This window comes from Ambystoma mexicanum, chromosome 8 (genome assembly GCF_040938575.1).
Source record: "Ambystoma mexicanum isolate Mex_15411 chromosome 8, UKY_AmexF1_1, whole genome shotgun sequence".
In the NCBI taxonomy this organism is placed as follows: Eukaryota; Metazoa; Chordata; class Amphibia; order Caudata; family Ambystomatidae; genus Ambystoma; species Ambystoma mexicanum.
The window spans coordinates 1,192,248,358-1,192,264,353 of record NC_090929.1 but is presented as its reverse complement, the minus strand read 5'-3'; positions in this window follow the sequence as shown (position 1 = coordinate 1,192,264,353).

Here is a 15,996-nt window from a genome sequence, read left to right as displayed (position 1 = left end):
TTCAAATGAGTCATGGTTACCTAATAAATCCTCTTCTTTTCCCCATGGTTTAAAAAGTTGCAGTAGGGTCATGTAGTAAGGTTCTCAATATTGAGGAGTTTTAAATGATAATTTCATATGATTAATTAGGCTGGGTTTGGTAAGTTTGATGAGGCTTCCTTCACAAGCTGAGACCACGTATTTTCTAAATGTTTCATCTGGTTTCACATTATTTTTGTAGAGGAAATTGTGGGCTATGTGGTAAAGGCACATGTTTTCCAAAGCAGTACTTCTGTAGTATGTGTCTAATAAATTGTTTTCTGAAACGTCCTGGCTGTTGGGATCATTTTGGCTATTGTTTGTATGTCTTGGTAGGATTTCAGCACTCTTTTTCTGGATACAGCTGGACCAAGTCTTAGCCAGACTATGGGCCTCATTACACGGATTGCGGTAAAGGAATAACGATACCGGTAAGGGAATACCGGTATCGTTAAAAACCCTTTCCAATCACGACCCGGCCAACCGCAATTAGTGGCACCGCTAAGAACGGTGCCACTAATAGCGGCTAGACCACGGGCGCGCGACCCCTCATCCCGTAAATAACGGCATGCCGCTTTTAGCACACCATCACAAGCCATGCGGACATGCTAATAGCAGCATGGAACAGCCCCAAAAAGCCCATACCGGCATGGCGTAAATACCGGCATCGCGAACCACCCGCTAAGAGAAATGAGCAGTGTTCCCATCTGCCACAGGTGAACACAATCAGCACAGGTAGAGGAAATGGAGAATGTGGCAGCACAAAAGGAGCACACCACACCCCTTCCCACACCCCTTCTCACACCAAGATGGTTCCAATACTAGCAGCATTACATGGGCTGGAGGACATGATTGCATTACAGCACCAACAACAACAGGCAGCACAGAGGAGACGCAGGAGGAGGAGGGTGAGACAGGCGCAGCAAGCTCCACCATTGCACCTAGTAATACCACAGAGGCAGCCAGCAATCCCCAGGATCCGAGCCAGTCCATTCAACCTAACCGCTGAGCAGATACACACCCTGTACCATCTGGACCGGGATACCATCACCAGCATCGTGGACATGATACATGACAACATTGTGAGCCTCATAGACATCCGAACTGCCATCCCCCCTCTACTGAAGGTGGTAACTGTGCTCCACTTCCTGGCCACAGGCACCTACCAGCATACAGTAGGGCAGATGCATGGCATCTCACAACCAGTATTCTCACGCACGCTGACTCAGGTGCTCGATGCCCTCCTCAAGCACACAAGTGAACACATATCCCTGCCACGGACTGCCCAGGAGATCTCCTACACCAAAGTTGGCTTCTATTCACTGGCAGGCATCCCAAATTGCATCGGGGCCATCAACTGCACCCATGTGGAATTGGTGGTCCCACATTACAATGAAGCAGTCTACCGAAACAGAAAGCAATCCCACTCCATCAATGTCCAAATGGTATGTGACTCAAACAAGATAATCACACATTGTTGTGCCCGATATCCCAGATCAACCCATGATTCAATGGTCCTGCGGAACTCAACGATACCACGCTACATGGAGTGACAAGCCGGACAACGTTCGTGGCTACTTGGTGAGTAGCAGGGCAAGCACATGGCACTGTGATGTGGGTTGTGATTGGGGGGGGGAAGAGATGCATACTCCAACTGGGTTTGATTGGGGGGGAGAGATGCATACTCCAACTGGGTGTGATTGGGGCGGGGAAGAGATGCATACTCCAACTGGTTGTGATTGGGGGAGGGGGAGATGCATACTCCAACTGGGTGTGATTGGGGGGGGAGAGATGCATACTCCAACTGGGTGTGGACTGTCGTCTGTACAACAAATGGACATACAGATGTAGGCCAATGTCCACCAAGGCAGGCCACAATTGACCGGAAACAAAACAACATGCAATTTGAAGCAGCACAACATTGAAAACAATCCAAGATGCAAAACATGACACATCCATCCACATGCACACTGCACATCATACCACACCCCATATGACACAAATCAGCAACATGGCACCAATATGCGAATAGAAAATGTGCGCTGCACAACATCACTACAGCTATGCGCCCTTGAGTGCATGTGAAGGGATCACCTCTAGCCATTGTACTGAACCACACCCCACACCACTACTGTAGTGACGCTTCACAGCATGGCGACATCGATTTCAGAATGGCAGTACACTAGCAGTGTGGTACCAAATTTGCCTGGGCCCAGGAACACCTAAGACCTGTCCACACCCAGGACATGGCAATTACTACCGGAGGCATGCATGGTGCATGTCCACTTGCAGGGACCAGCTCAACGACTCACATTGCAGTTACACAGATCGTCTCCCTGCATGCTGGGATTCGTGGATGCCAATCCCAATGCAAACTGGATTAGTGTGATATGTACAGGTTGCACTTGAGGTGAATAGTAACAAGTCCCCATTGTTCCACCCATGCAGGTGATGCTGGCTATCCCCTGAAGAGGTGGCTCCTTACCCCTGTACGGAACCCACAGAACAGGCACGAAGAGGAATACAATCGTGCACATACCCGTACCCGCGTTGTGATTGAGCAGACATTTGGCCTTTTGAAGACACGGTTCCGGTGCCTAAGCAGGTCGAGTGGGGCTCTCCTGTACGGCCATGAGAAGGTGGACAAGATCACCATGGCATGTGTCTTGCTGCGCAATATGTGTATCAGACGGAATGTGCCACTGCCCCTTGACGTCGAAATGCACCCACCTGATGAGGATGATGATGGGGATGAGGAGGGAGGGGACGGGGCAGCAGGTCATGCAAGAGGCGATGCCCAGGAGGGACGCATTGTGCGTCAGCATCTGATCAACCAAATATTCTGAATCACGTGGTTCAACTCTGTTGGATGGATGTGGGTATTAGTGCACTGGTGCTTGTGGTGAAGCGCACAATGGGCCCTGTCCCCCAATAAAGTTCACATACACAATGATGAAGTCCAAGCATGTGTCTTAACTTGTCACCAGTGTATTAAACATATTTTGAGAAGAAAAAGTGCATGGCCCCGAATATGCAACCACCTTTTCCTCCCTCCCCCACACAACACTCCCAAAACATCCTTTCCCCCCTCCCACCACAACATTCCCAAAACACCCTTTCCCCCCTCACCCCACAACACTCCCAAAACACCCTTTCCCTCCTCCCCCACAACACTCCCAAAACACCCTTTCCCTCCTCCCCCCACAACACTCCCAAAACACCCTTTCCCCCCTCCCCCCACAACACCCCCATGTGTGGCTTGCACAACGTTGGTGTCCTGCTGCACATGTGCCAGCTAGATCATGCTGGCCCTACTTTCCATGCCCACCACCACCATTAGGAGGTTGGGAGGGTGTGTGCCTCATGGAGCGCAAGGAGCGGCGGCGGGGGCTTGTCTGCCTTGAACTTGCAGAGGAGGAGGAGGTGCCTGGTTGTTCCTGTGGTGGTGGTGGGTACTGTCGGTCCATCGCGTCCGCTATGCAGGTGAGGACCTGCCTCAGTTGTGCCATCTCCTCGCAGAGCCTGTTGGTGCAGGCTTCCATGCCCTCCCTCGACTGCCTAGCATTCTCCCTGATCTCCTCCCTCAGACGGGCTGCCTCATCTACATGCTGGCCAACCAGCGCTGTAATATCCTCCTGGCGCTGCCTGATGGTGGCCAGGTCATGGCCACTGTGTCCAGCTCGTGGGGTGGCTGCTGCACCTTGGTCTATGTCTCGGCCATCAGGTGAGGGCACCTGTGGGCTCCAGCACCCTGCCATAGTCTCGTCATCAGACTGGCCATGGCTACTGGATCGTGGTGTTGGCCGTGGGCTTGCTTCTCTGGATCCTGGGGGGCTGGGGGTCTGCATTTGCATGGGCAAGTCACTGGTCTCCTCCACGTCAGACAGCGGCGCAGTGGCTGCTGCCTCACCAGTCGAACTGGTGGCAGCAGAGAGTGGGCCCTCCGTGGGTGTTTCCTGTGTTGGGGGGATCACAGCAGTGGGTGCAGCAATTGTTGCAGCCATAGCTTCAGGTCTTGGTGCAGTGGCTCTCTTGCTGTGTTTGCCCCTCTGCAGGTGTTCACTCCTCCCTGTGCCCCTTGATGTCGTGGCGGTGTTCCCTGTCTCCTGTGCCCTGGCTTGTTTTTTGGCAGGGGGAGCCTGTGTTGCAGTGTCCTGCTCATCGCTGTAGGTCTGTGAGCCTGTGGGGGACAAACAGGGGGATGGTGATTGTTCAACGTGCTTCATGCAGATTTTGTTCATCATGCTGTTCTGTGCATTGGGACTTCATTAGTGGGCATTCAGGTCATGGGGCTGTTGGGTGGGTCATCCATGCATGGGTCTGTGTGGCACGTGTCTGTGGTGATGCGTGCATGTGTGTGTGTTGGGGTGTGACACTCACATGGGCAGGGTTGTGTGCATGTATGTTTGTGGCCGCATCCATGAGGTGATTCTGGGCTCACATTTGGGGGGTGCCTCACCTTTCACAGTGCATTGTTTCATGTGTACACTCACCTCCATCTGATGTTGTGGGCGCACCACGATCCATGCCCCCGACTCCCTCTATGGATTCTACGCCAATCGTGCTGGCGCAGGTCTCCTCCCACTCCCTGAGTTTGATGGGAGAATCAGCGCCACCTCCTGTGGCCATGGCCAGCTTACGATTTGCAGACAGTATGCTGCGGACCCAGAGGCGGAGATCGTCCCACCGCTTCCTGCAGTCTTTAACGGTGCGGGTGGTGGTGCCCACTGCACTGACTTTCTGGGCCACCTCTGCCCAGATGGCCTTTTTTTTAATCAGGGTCTCACGCCGCATGTCAATCGCAAAGACAACATATGCGTTTGCAGCAAGGGTCTCCGTCAGCATGATCAGCTCCTCATTTGTGAATTTCTCCTTGCGCTGGCGATCTGCGCCTTTCTTGATTGCCTTCGGCATTGTGAGGGGATCCTTGATGCTTTGGAATGGCACTGGTGTGGAAACAGGTCCTGGGGGCAGAGGATGGCAATGGATTGTGTTTTTAAAGATGGCCGCCGTGCTCTTTCCCGTTCCTGTGCGATGACGCTATTTTCATTTCCGCAATTTTATGGTGACCGCTAATAGTGGTCACCACTAATAGCGTTGACCACTATTTGCGTGTTGCTGGAGGTCGGAAGTGCTATCAGTGCTTTCGTCGGTGCCGCAAAGGGTCTTTTAGAGGTCTTTAGCGGAATGGCGATTGGGTCATTACCGGCAGGGCGCTGTGCCCCTGTCCGCATACTCGTAATGGCACACAATTAGCGGCCTCTTGCCAAGGCGGACACGTTAATAGCCCCATGCCGGTAAGGGCAGTATTTTACCGCAGTCCGTGTAATGAGGCCCTATGTGTTCAGATTTGCCATATAAGGCTATGCCTGTTAAACAGTCTGCAGCTTTATAGCATCCACATTCTCTATGGGACAGCATTTGTATGTCAAAGCTGTACAATCTTTGTGACAGTGTTTTGTCAGATGATATGTCATCCCAGAGGTCTTTTAGCTCTGTTTTCTCAGCTTTGGTTAGGTTAGGCTGTGACATATCTCACAACAGCAGTGGAATTATCTGCAATATATTGTATATCCATATTTGCATTCCACAAGAGGGCAATGATTGCATTGTAATCATTGATGTACTTTGAAGCTTTGTTTCTTTTAATGCTGAATGTGTTTCTAGGCGATTTGCCTTTCACACTGTGTCCAACAGAAGACATTAAGCTGTTTACTTGTCCTTTTGCTGAAACTGGTCTAGGGAAACTAAAGCAGCATTTGGTGTAGTATTTACCTTTGTTTTTATATCTGTGTCGGCAGTATTTGCCACACATATGTTTTTGGAAGCATAACATTTGTGTACATAGCTCAGTATGTGTGATTTCTGCAGGAATGTTGCAGGATAAGTATTTGTGAATAAACTGCAAAACAGTGGCATCACTGTCATACCGAATTTAGGAGCATCTTTCATCCACAAAAGCATTTGGATGTGTGGTGCTCCTCTAGATTGATATTCTTTTCTCCAAAAGAAGTGTTCCACTTCTCCAAGGGGAGGGATATTTTTATTAAAGATGAAGTGCAGCACGGCAATAAAGCGGTGGTGAAAGTAGCTTGATACATTTACAGGGTGAAGAGAACAGAGATTTCCTGGTATTTTTTTGTCTACTCCATCTTTATTTTGCTTTGCTATGCGTAAGAAGTTGTGCAAGTCATCCCATGCATATTCTGCACAACTTAAAGTAACAAACCATGTGCGTGGGCCGAGGTTCCTTAGCAAACACTGTACATCAGAGTGACGTCGGAACCAGTATTCTTTTGTACCACGCATGTTTGCCAAGAGATTTGTGATACTTGACTGCAAAACTTCATCTTCGTCTTTTATCTTTTGAAGTAGTTGGGTAGCAGACATGTTTAAAAAATTGGAGCCTGTTTTCAATGTGTGTGCAACTCCGTAATATAGAGTTGCTAGTTCACTTTGGGAGTGTCATGCAACTACATGTTGTCTGAATCTGTGGTCTTCAGAATACATTTGTAAAGAGCGATGTTCTGATGCTGTTTTTTGTGTGGATCTTTCATCATATCTTTCCCCTTTTCTTTTTTTTTTCCAGACATGTTTTTATTGGTTTTTAAAACAAGCAAGCTATACATTATGTCATGTGCAATTAAGGTGTTTCAATCGGTAAAGTCTCGCTTGAAAATACAATTCAAAGAAACAAACATAAAACATAAACAATAACAGTAGATCAATGAGGAAGGTCTAACTGCATGGGGAGGCTGAAGTTTGGTGGGGGTGAGCCTCTCAGGGCCCCTCGTCGGATTCAGAACTCCTGGAGGTGGAACATTCTTCGGGAACCTGCTAGGGGAGGGGAGAAGGTCTCCCTTAGTTCAAGGCTATCGCTGTTTCAACTCTATTTTGCTAGCAGGGGCTGACCTCCCGAGATGGGCGTCTCCGGCCGCTCTTCCGTGTTGTATTTCAATCTTATTTGTCCATCCAACGTAGAGAGGGCGGCTGTCGGGCCAGGCCTTGGTATGATTGTGCATAATCCAAGAAGGGAGACCAAGTATGGAAGAATTTGTCTCTGTTCCCAAACCTGAGGGTGGTGATTTTTTCGGCCGCTATTATGTCCCAACATTTAGTCAACCACATTTGGATCGACGGGCCCTCTGGGTTTTTCCAGAGCCTTGCCACTGAAATCTTGGCCGCAGTCAGCAGGTGAGAGCAGAGTTCGGCTTTGTGGCCTGATGGAGGGAATTGGCCCTCACCGCTTGCTCCGAGCAGTACGATACCCGGGTCCCGTGGGATTGCTAATCCCGTGATCGTATTGATTTGCTCTAACACTGCTTTCCAAAATTGCGTCGCCTTGGGGCATGTCCAGAGCAGATGGAACAGTGTGCCTTTGTCCGGGCAGCCTCTCCAGCACGTTGGTGGGATTGCCCGGTTGCATTTATTGAGAGATTCTGGGGTTCGGTACCACCTGTAGCATACTTTGAATGCCCCCTCCTTATTCGATACACATTTCGAGCTTCTATTTGCTCTAGTCCAGATCTGGTCCCATTCCTCCGGCTCAATGGGTCTCCCGATGTCTCTCTCCCATTTGAGCATGTATGGCTCCTTATAGGTCGGGTCAGTTCTGTCTAGGAACTTGTAGAGGGTGGAGATCTTGCCCTTAGGGGGAGGCGTTGTGAGGGTCTGCTCCAGGGCTGTTAGGTCTCTGCTTCCCAGGTTTTTCATGCTCCTGTTTGAGAGCCAATGCCTAAGTTGGGTATATCTGAACCTCTCGTTTTCAGGAACCTTGAATTTCACCTTACAGGCCTCAAAGTCCAGAGGATTTCCCTCCTCGAAAAAGTCTTGCACTTTCTCTAGTCCTCCCTCCCTCCACCTCAAGAAGTCCTTGGGGTTGGTGCCAGGTGAAAATTCCGGATTCATCCAGATCAGGGTGAGTAGGCCCGTAGTGCTGCGGACTCTCCATAGCTGCGCCGCCTTCTTCCAGTTTGCCACCGTGTTTTCGGTTGCTGAGGGAGGCCCCCCATCCAGACGGTCGATGGAGCGATTCATATGCGGTAGTGAGGTTATAGGGACTGGGCTCCAGACCTCCTCCAGCTCCAGCCAGCGGGGTTTCGGTGTGGCAGGTAGCCAGGCGAATGCGTGCGAGAGCTGGGCCGCTAGGATATATCTGGCAATGTCGGGTGCTCCCAATCCTCCCACCGCCTGACCCCGTAGCATGAGTTTCCTTGGAATCCGTGGCTGTTTTCCTTCCCAGATGTATCTCATGATGCCCCTTTGTAGTTTCTGTACAGCTTGCTTCGGGATAGCCGTTGGTAGGGCTGAACAGTGGTAAAGCAGTCTTGGAATGAGGTTCATTTTCAGAGCCGATATTCTTCCGAACCAGGAAATCTCCTGTTTCTACCAGCGTAGTAGATCGCTTTTGAATTCTTTGAACAGCTGGGGAAAGTTAGCTTTATATAGTTTGTTGGGTGTGCCTGGTAGTTGGACCCCTAGGTATGAAAGGTGCTTTTTGGTCCAGGGAATGAGATATTCGTTTGCCATGTCCGTGATCAGGGATCGAGGTAGGTTGATGCCCAGCGCCGATGACTTAGAAAGGTTGACCTTGAACCCCAATGCTTCCCTAAATTCTTTCAGTTCGGTCCACAGCGCTTTCATGGAATCCCTGGGCTTGGTTAATGTTAAAAGTACATTGTCGGCATATAAGGCAGCTTTGTATACTTGGGCTTTGATCGCCAGGCCTTGGATTGCAGCGTTTTGCCGTACTCTGCTTGCAAACGGCTCCATGGAGAGGGCAGAGATCAGTGGGGAAAAGGAGCATCCTTGCCTTGTGCCTCTCGAAATGTGAATTGTGTCGGATCTGGTTCTGTTAATTCTCAGCCTGGTAGACGGGTGCTGATAGATAGCTCGTGTCCATTTTATGAACTTGGGTCCGAAGCCAAAGTGCCTTAATGTTTTTTGTATGTAGCCCCAATCTAGCCTGTCAAAAGCTTTATGAGCGTCGAGCGAGAGCACCATCAACTCCTGACCCTTCCTGCTGGCTGATTCGATAACATTTATGGATCTTCTTATATTATCGTGAGTGCAACGGCCGGGGATGAACCCGGTTTGGCCCGGGTGTATGATGTCCGGGAGTAAGGGCGCCAGCCTGTTCACCAGAATTTTGGCAAAGATTTTGGCGTCATAGTTCAGCAGCGTGATGGGTCTATACGAGGCACAAAGGCTCGGATCCCGGCCTGGTTTCAAGAGCAGCACTGTTAGCGACTCTTCCATTGAGGGGGTGGTTGTTCCAGAAAGGAAGGAGTTGAAGAGGGCCGCCAGCTGGGGGGCGAGTATGTATGAAAACCTTTTATAGAATGGAGCTGTGAGCCCGTCCGGCCCAGGCGATGAGTTTTTCAATTTTGCTATAACCTCGCTCACCTCTTCTGTCGAGATAGGGGCTTCTAGGGCTCCCAGTTGAGGGTGTGGGTCGCACGGCTGTATTCCAGCTCGGTATTTTGAATGTGCATCTACTGCCGTGGGAGAACCCGACATGATTACTCTATGGTGCTCAGTCATAATGTCTATTTTCTCTGGGTTGACATAGTGCGGCGTTCGCTGGGCATCCTGGAGACATTGGATGGTGTTCCGCGAGTGCAGCTTTTTCAATTTGTGAGCCAGGAGGCGGTTTGCTTTGTTGCTGTGCACTTAGTAGAATTGTTTGGTGTATGAGAGTGCTCTGGCCGCCTTGTCTGCTAGGTGCATTTCTAGAGATCGTTTTGCTTTCTGGAGCGCGTGGCTTGCTTTCCTGTTCTGACCCTGCTTCAGGATGCGTTCCGCCTCGGACACCTCTGCTTCGAGTTTGTCCTGCTGTAGTTTGCGTAGGCGTCGTAGCCTGGCAGTGCAATCGTTAGCCGTGCCCCTGATCACCGGTTTCATGGCATCCCAGATCGTGGAAATCGATGTGTCTTTGGTGGTGTTTTCCTTGAAGTAGTTCTTGAGGGCTTCTGCCATTTCCGTTCTGATCGCTATGTCTGCCAATTTCTGGTCTTGAAGTTTCCATTGTTGCTGGGTTGGCTCGGGGAAGCTCTGTACTCTCAATTTCATTATGACCGGTACGTGGTCCAAAAGGGCTCTGTGTCCTATTTGGATGGTTTCAACGCAGGGGATTAGAGAACTGGATAGAAGCAGCAGATCGATCCTTGAATGCCCCAGATGGGCGTGGGAGAAGAATGTGTAATCTCTAGCCCAACATTGGCCCATATCCAAACATCTATGGAGTCGGTTTCCCTCAGGAATTCTGCCATGGCGAGAGCTTTGCCGAAGTCTTCCTTGGCTGGGGGGAGTGTTTTGTCCAGATTAGGGTCTGGAGTCAGGTTGAAATCGCCCCCTATGAGCAGCTGACCTTCGGCGAAGATTGTCAGTACGGGAAGTAGGTTGCGCAGGAATTGGCTTTGCGCTGTGTTTGGGCAGTATATAGCAGCAATGGTGATGGCAAGCTCCACTAGCCGGCCTTTCAGGAGAATATACCGCCCCTGTGGGTCTCTTTTGATCGTAATATTCGTCAAAGGGAGGTTTCGGCTTATCAAGATGACAACCCCTCTTTTCTTGAGGCCCGCAGAGGCGAAGAAGCGTTTTGTGTAGTGTTGGAAGGCGATGCAGCGCTCGTCTGTCCCGAGGAGGTGTGTCTCCTGAAGGCATATAATATCAGGTGCCAGCTGGGAAAGCCTGTGCTCCACGGACTTCCTCTTCCGAGGGGCGTTCAGGTCCTGGACATTCCAGGTTAACACAGATAGCTCTCTATCCGGCAGGGCCATTCGTCGGTGAGCCCGTTAGTGGATTATCCTTGCTTCTGTCCGAGAGTTCTATATTTTTCTCCCATATGCTGATCGGAGACCCTTTCGCTTGACACATTTGATATGTTTCTAATGCATTGTCTATGGTGTATTTGGAGTGTAGTGGGTGAATTGTATACTGTTCTAAAATATTGGATGCTGTAATAGGATCTGTAAGTTCAAATTGGCCAGTTGGTGATAAATCCTGAATTATTTGGGTGGTTTTTCTCAGGTTCTGTTCAATGTTTATATCTTTGTAGTACTCATTGTTTTCTTTTAGATATTTTAGGGCTTTTCTAACTTTGTTTAAGTCTACTAGTTGTTGCCAAATTATTTTGTCTTTCGTTGGTACACCATTAACTAGGATAATCAAAGATTGATCTATTGTCTGTTGCACTCCTAGAGTTTCAACATTTTCGTTAAGATCTAATGCCAAATGTACTACTTTGCTACGAATGCCTTTTAGTAATTCAGAAGGCGGCAATTTGCCTGTTTTGGGTTGAAGGCTTATGGGTGTACTGTTTGGATTATAATGCTCTCATACAAATTAAGCTGTTGGAGAGGTTTTGAAAGTGGGTATATTTCCAAGTTATTAGTGGCAGCTCGTGATGGCATTTGGTTATTATCAAGCTTTGGATTGCAGTATGTGCAAAGTATTGAGGGGTCACTTATTTTGTATTTATTTTCTGTTACAAGATATAAAGCTAATTGGAACTATTGGGATTCCTCATATCCTCTATTTTGTAAGTCATATCTACAATTTGTTTGCTCTTTTTATAAAAAGTTCTGCAACAACACACACATACTTGGTTTGGTACTTCAGCAGATGTGCTTTTGAACTTTGCTGTTTCTTTTTTGTATGTGTTTATTAGAAGATTGGTGTTTGTAAGGTTTTCGCTAATGTTCTCAGAACTTATTGCATTTTCTTTTTTTTAAATTCTTTTTTTATTAGGCAGCGTGGCAGCAAAACAACAGGCGAACAGCGCCCAGCAGGTACATACTGACAATACAGTTCATGGTACAGTCATACGGAGATTGCACACAAAATGATTCAGAGACAGAATTACAAACGACATGTGAGGAGGGGTGGCTGAGCAAAATAATAAGGAAGGAGCTCTCACACTAGTGGGAAAGAGCAGGTGAAGGGGAAGCAGCCGGAGTCATGTCCAGGTCGGACAAGCAGGAGCGGAACCTAAGCCAGATGTCCCTAGGCCTGGAGTAGGTAGGTTGCATGTGAGACCAAGTTTCCTTGGAGTCAGAGGCCCAAGTAACCGCCTTTAACCATTGGGCATGTGTGGGGGGAAAGGGGCAAAGCCAATAGAGCAGGATGGACCGAACCGCCAAGAGCATGCAGAGGCCAGCCAGTTTTTTGGAGTTTCGAGGGAGGCCAGGGAGGTCATGGAAGAGACACAATGCTGGGGAAGGATCAATGGGGTGATCAAGCATAGCAGATACCGTCGAGCAAACCGCTCCCCAGAACAGTGAGAGGCGGGGGCAGGACCAGATCATGTGGATGTAGTCCGCGTCATCATGCCCGCATCGAGGGCAGCTAGACGGATGCTCACTGGACATGCAATGCAATCTGACCGGAGTATAGTGGAACCTATGCAGCACCTTTAACTGAATGAGTTTAAATCGGGAATTGAAGGACACCCGGTGAGTGCGGTCGCATAAATGTGCCCAGCGGTCGTCTGACATTTCCACCCCCAGGTCCCTCTCCCAAGACCCCCTGAGTTTAGAGAATTCTGGGAAGGATCTGGACTGCAGCATGGAGTATAACCTGGAGATTTTACCTTTCATGGGTGAGGGGGAAGTGAGTTCCCCGATGGCCGGGTCGTCTGGTGGTAACGCAGGGAATGTTGGATAATGACGCTTAAGGGTCTTACGGAGAGACGCGTATTGAAGCCAGACACTCCGGTCACTCCTCAAGGGTAGGGGGAGATCAGTCCACTCAATAAATATGCCCTGGTCAAACACGTCCCGCAACAGCTCATAGCCTGCTTCGGCCCAGCGACGAGCAGTAAGTGGTGCGACCTGGGGGACCCCCGGGAGGAAGTTCCAGAGGGGAAGGTTGCCGTGGAAGGCACGGGCTACTCCAAGCAGCTTCCATGTTTTGGCTAATGCAAGGGATGTGCAGGCGACCGGACTCTGTGAATCCAGTACCAGAGGGGTGGGTTGTATAACCAAAGAGCGGATTTCGCGGTCGCAGACCGCAAGTTTCTCGAGCCGGACATGAGGGGGGGGTCAGTCGTGTTGAACCAATGGGAGATATATTGGATCTGAGATACTAGCCAATATTTAAGAAAATCAGGGGCACCAAAGCCCCCCCTGGCCATGGGGGTGGACAAGGTCTCATACTTAAGCCGGACCGCTCCTGAGTGCCAAAGGAAGGAGTTGATTGTACGAGTCAAGTCGCGAAAAAAGTCTGCGCCTGGCCACAAGGGTACGTTGGCAAACTTGTAAAGCAGCTGAGGTAACACCACCATTTTCAATAGGCCCATTCTGCCCGCAAGAGAAATCGGGAGCTTGTCCCAGGCTAAAACCTTAACGGACAGATGTGTAAGGTACTTCCGAAAGTTCTCTTCGAAGGTTAGTGCCTGTTGGCGCGTTACTGCTATTCCCAGGTAAGTGAATGTGGATTGAGCCCATGTGAATCCCAGAGTGTCAGGGGGGGGGAGTGCATTCCGTAAGTGGAAAAAGGGTGGATTTCGAGCAATTCACCCTAAGGCCCGAGACCCGGCCAAAATAGATGATATCCTCCAGCACTGGAGGCAAGTTGAAAGATGGAGAGAGAATGAACAACAACGCGTCATCCGCATATAGGGAAAATATGTCCGCCCTCCCGGCAGTACGGAGGCCTCTGTGGGCATGGAGGTGACGAAGCATGTCCGCGAAGGGCTCTATGGCAATTGCAAAAACCAAGGGAGAGAATGGGCACCCCTGCCTCGTCCCCCTGACGATCTCGAAGGAAGGAGAGCAGTGGTCACCTGTACGGACCCTTGCCACGGGGGACGAATAAAGTAGCTTGACCCAAGAGAGAAAGGAGGAACCAAATTTACAGCTCTCGAGAACCCGCCAAAGGAATTGCCATGATACCGAATCAAAGGCCTTTTGCATGTCCAGCGTGGCCGCTACAGCCTGAGTCTCTGGGCTAATCCTGTCAATTATATTAAATATACGCCTTAAGTTCAGGGAGGTGGACCGCCCCGGGACGAAGCCCGCTTGATCGGAGTGAATGATGGATGGTAGGATGGGGGCCAACCTGAGAGCCAGGGCCTTTGCGTATATTTTGGCGTCGCAATTTATAAGGGAGAGCGGACGATACGATCCACACTGCGAGGGGGGTTTGCCAGCCTTTAGCAATACTGTAATCGTGGCCTCACGTAGCGAAGGGGGGAACACACCTGTCTCGACCGACTCCTCCCACACAGCCAACAAGTGGGGAAGGAGAAGTGACTTATAGGACTTGTAAAATTAGACTGGGATACCATCCAAGCCGGGGGCTTTCCCCGAGGATAGGGAATCAACAGCGTCAGAGAGCTCCTCCAGTGTAAGTGGGGAGTCAAGAGAGCCCGCGGCCTCAGGGAATAAAGTTGACAAGGGAAGGGAATTGAGAAAGGAGTCGATTTCTTCCACTGATACTTCGTCCGAATTGGAGTATAGGGACTTGTAAAAATTAAAGAATTCCGTGTTGACGTCCCGGGAGGAGACAGCCAAGGAGCCGTCCAGTCTCTCAATCCCGAGAATGTGTGGGGAACCTGTCTCATGTCGGATCAACCTCGCCAGGAGGCGACCAGGGCGCTCGCCCTCCCCGTATTTCCGCGCGATGCCTGGGTTGTCCAGAAACCTCTGTTCACGATCAGCCAGGGAGCGAAACGTAACCAATTCCGCCCCAATGGCCGCTAGGTTACCCGGAGAAGAGTGAAGTGAACACGCAGCCTCCAGGGTCGACAACCTGGATTCACTCTCGGCTAGATCTCTCCGAATCGATTTGAGGACTCCGTTTTCCTTGGAAAGTGCAATCCCTCTAATATAGGCCTTGAAGGACTCCCATAATGTGGCTAGCGATGGTACCGAGCCTGCGTTTACCTCAAAGAACTCCTCAATAGAGTCCTCGAGCTCGGAATGAAACTCTGGATCGAGTAGGGCGAGGGGTTTCAGTCTCCAACAGCGGGACCGGCCAGGATCAGGAGCCCAGCTCACGGTGATGGTCACTGGAGAGTGGTCGGACAAGGTTCTGGGTAAAATCATTAACTGTTTCACGTCTTTAACCAAGACATTGGAGATCACCCAGCGGTCAATTCGGGAGTATGAGTCGTGGACTGAAGAGTAGAATGAATAAATGCGGGAGTCGGGGTAAAAGAACCGCCATGCGTCCACCATGGCCAAACGGGGTAGGGATGATAATGCAGCATAGGCTGCCCTGGAGAGATGACGGGGCTTGGACCCAGATCTATCAAGGGCTACATCGAAGATAGTATTAAAGTCACCCCCCCAGAGAATTGGGACAAGGGGGAAGCCATCTAAAAGGGACGTGACCTGTCTGTAGAACTCAGGGTCATCGAAATTGGGGGCATAAATGTTCAACAAACCACTTCTTTCCCTTGAAGGGTGGCGTGTAACAGAACATACCTGCCCAGGGGGTCAATATGTGAAGAGATGAGGGTGAATCGGAGACTCTTGTGAATAAGGGTCATGACCCCACGACTTTGAGTAGAGAAGTCGGTAAAGAATCTATGAGGGCCCCAGGTTTTGGCGAAACGCACGCATTGCTCCATGCGAGCATGTGTCTCCTGCAAAAAGAGAATCTTGGACCCGTGGCGCTCAGCCTGCAGCTGGAGCTGCCTCATCTTTCTATAGTTCCCCAACCCCCGAACGTTCCAGCTCATAAAGGTTAAGTCCCCCTCAGCCATAGATGTGATAGTGGTAGAGTCAAAAAAGGTGTCCAAGACCAGTGGATGAGTGCTGCACCACGGTCCGCCTTCGCTGCCAGCGCCAATTTTCTGATAATAAAACCCCAAGCATGTCCCACCCCCACCCACATCCCCCTCCCAAACAGAGGAATGACAATCCTAAACCCCTTCAACCAAAACCAAACTAGAGGCATCAGCGCCTGGGGGCCTGTAGGCCGGGCTGGCCGCAGCGCTCCGGGTCGCAGCAGGACCAGTAGAGCTTAAGG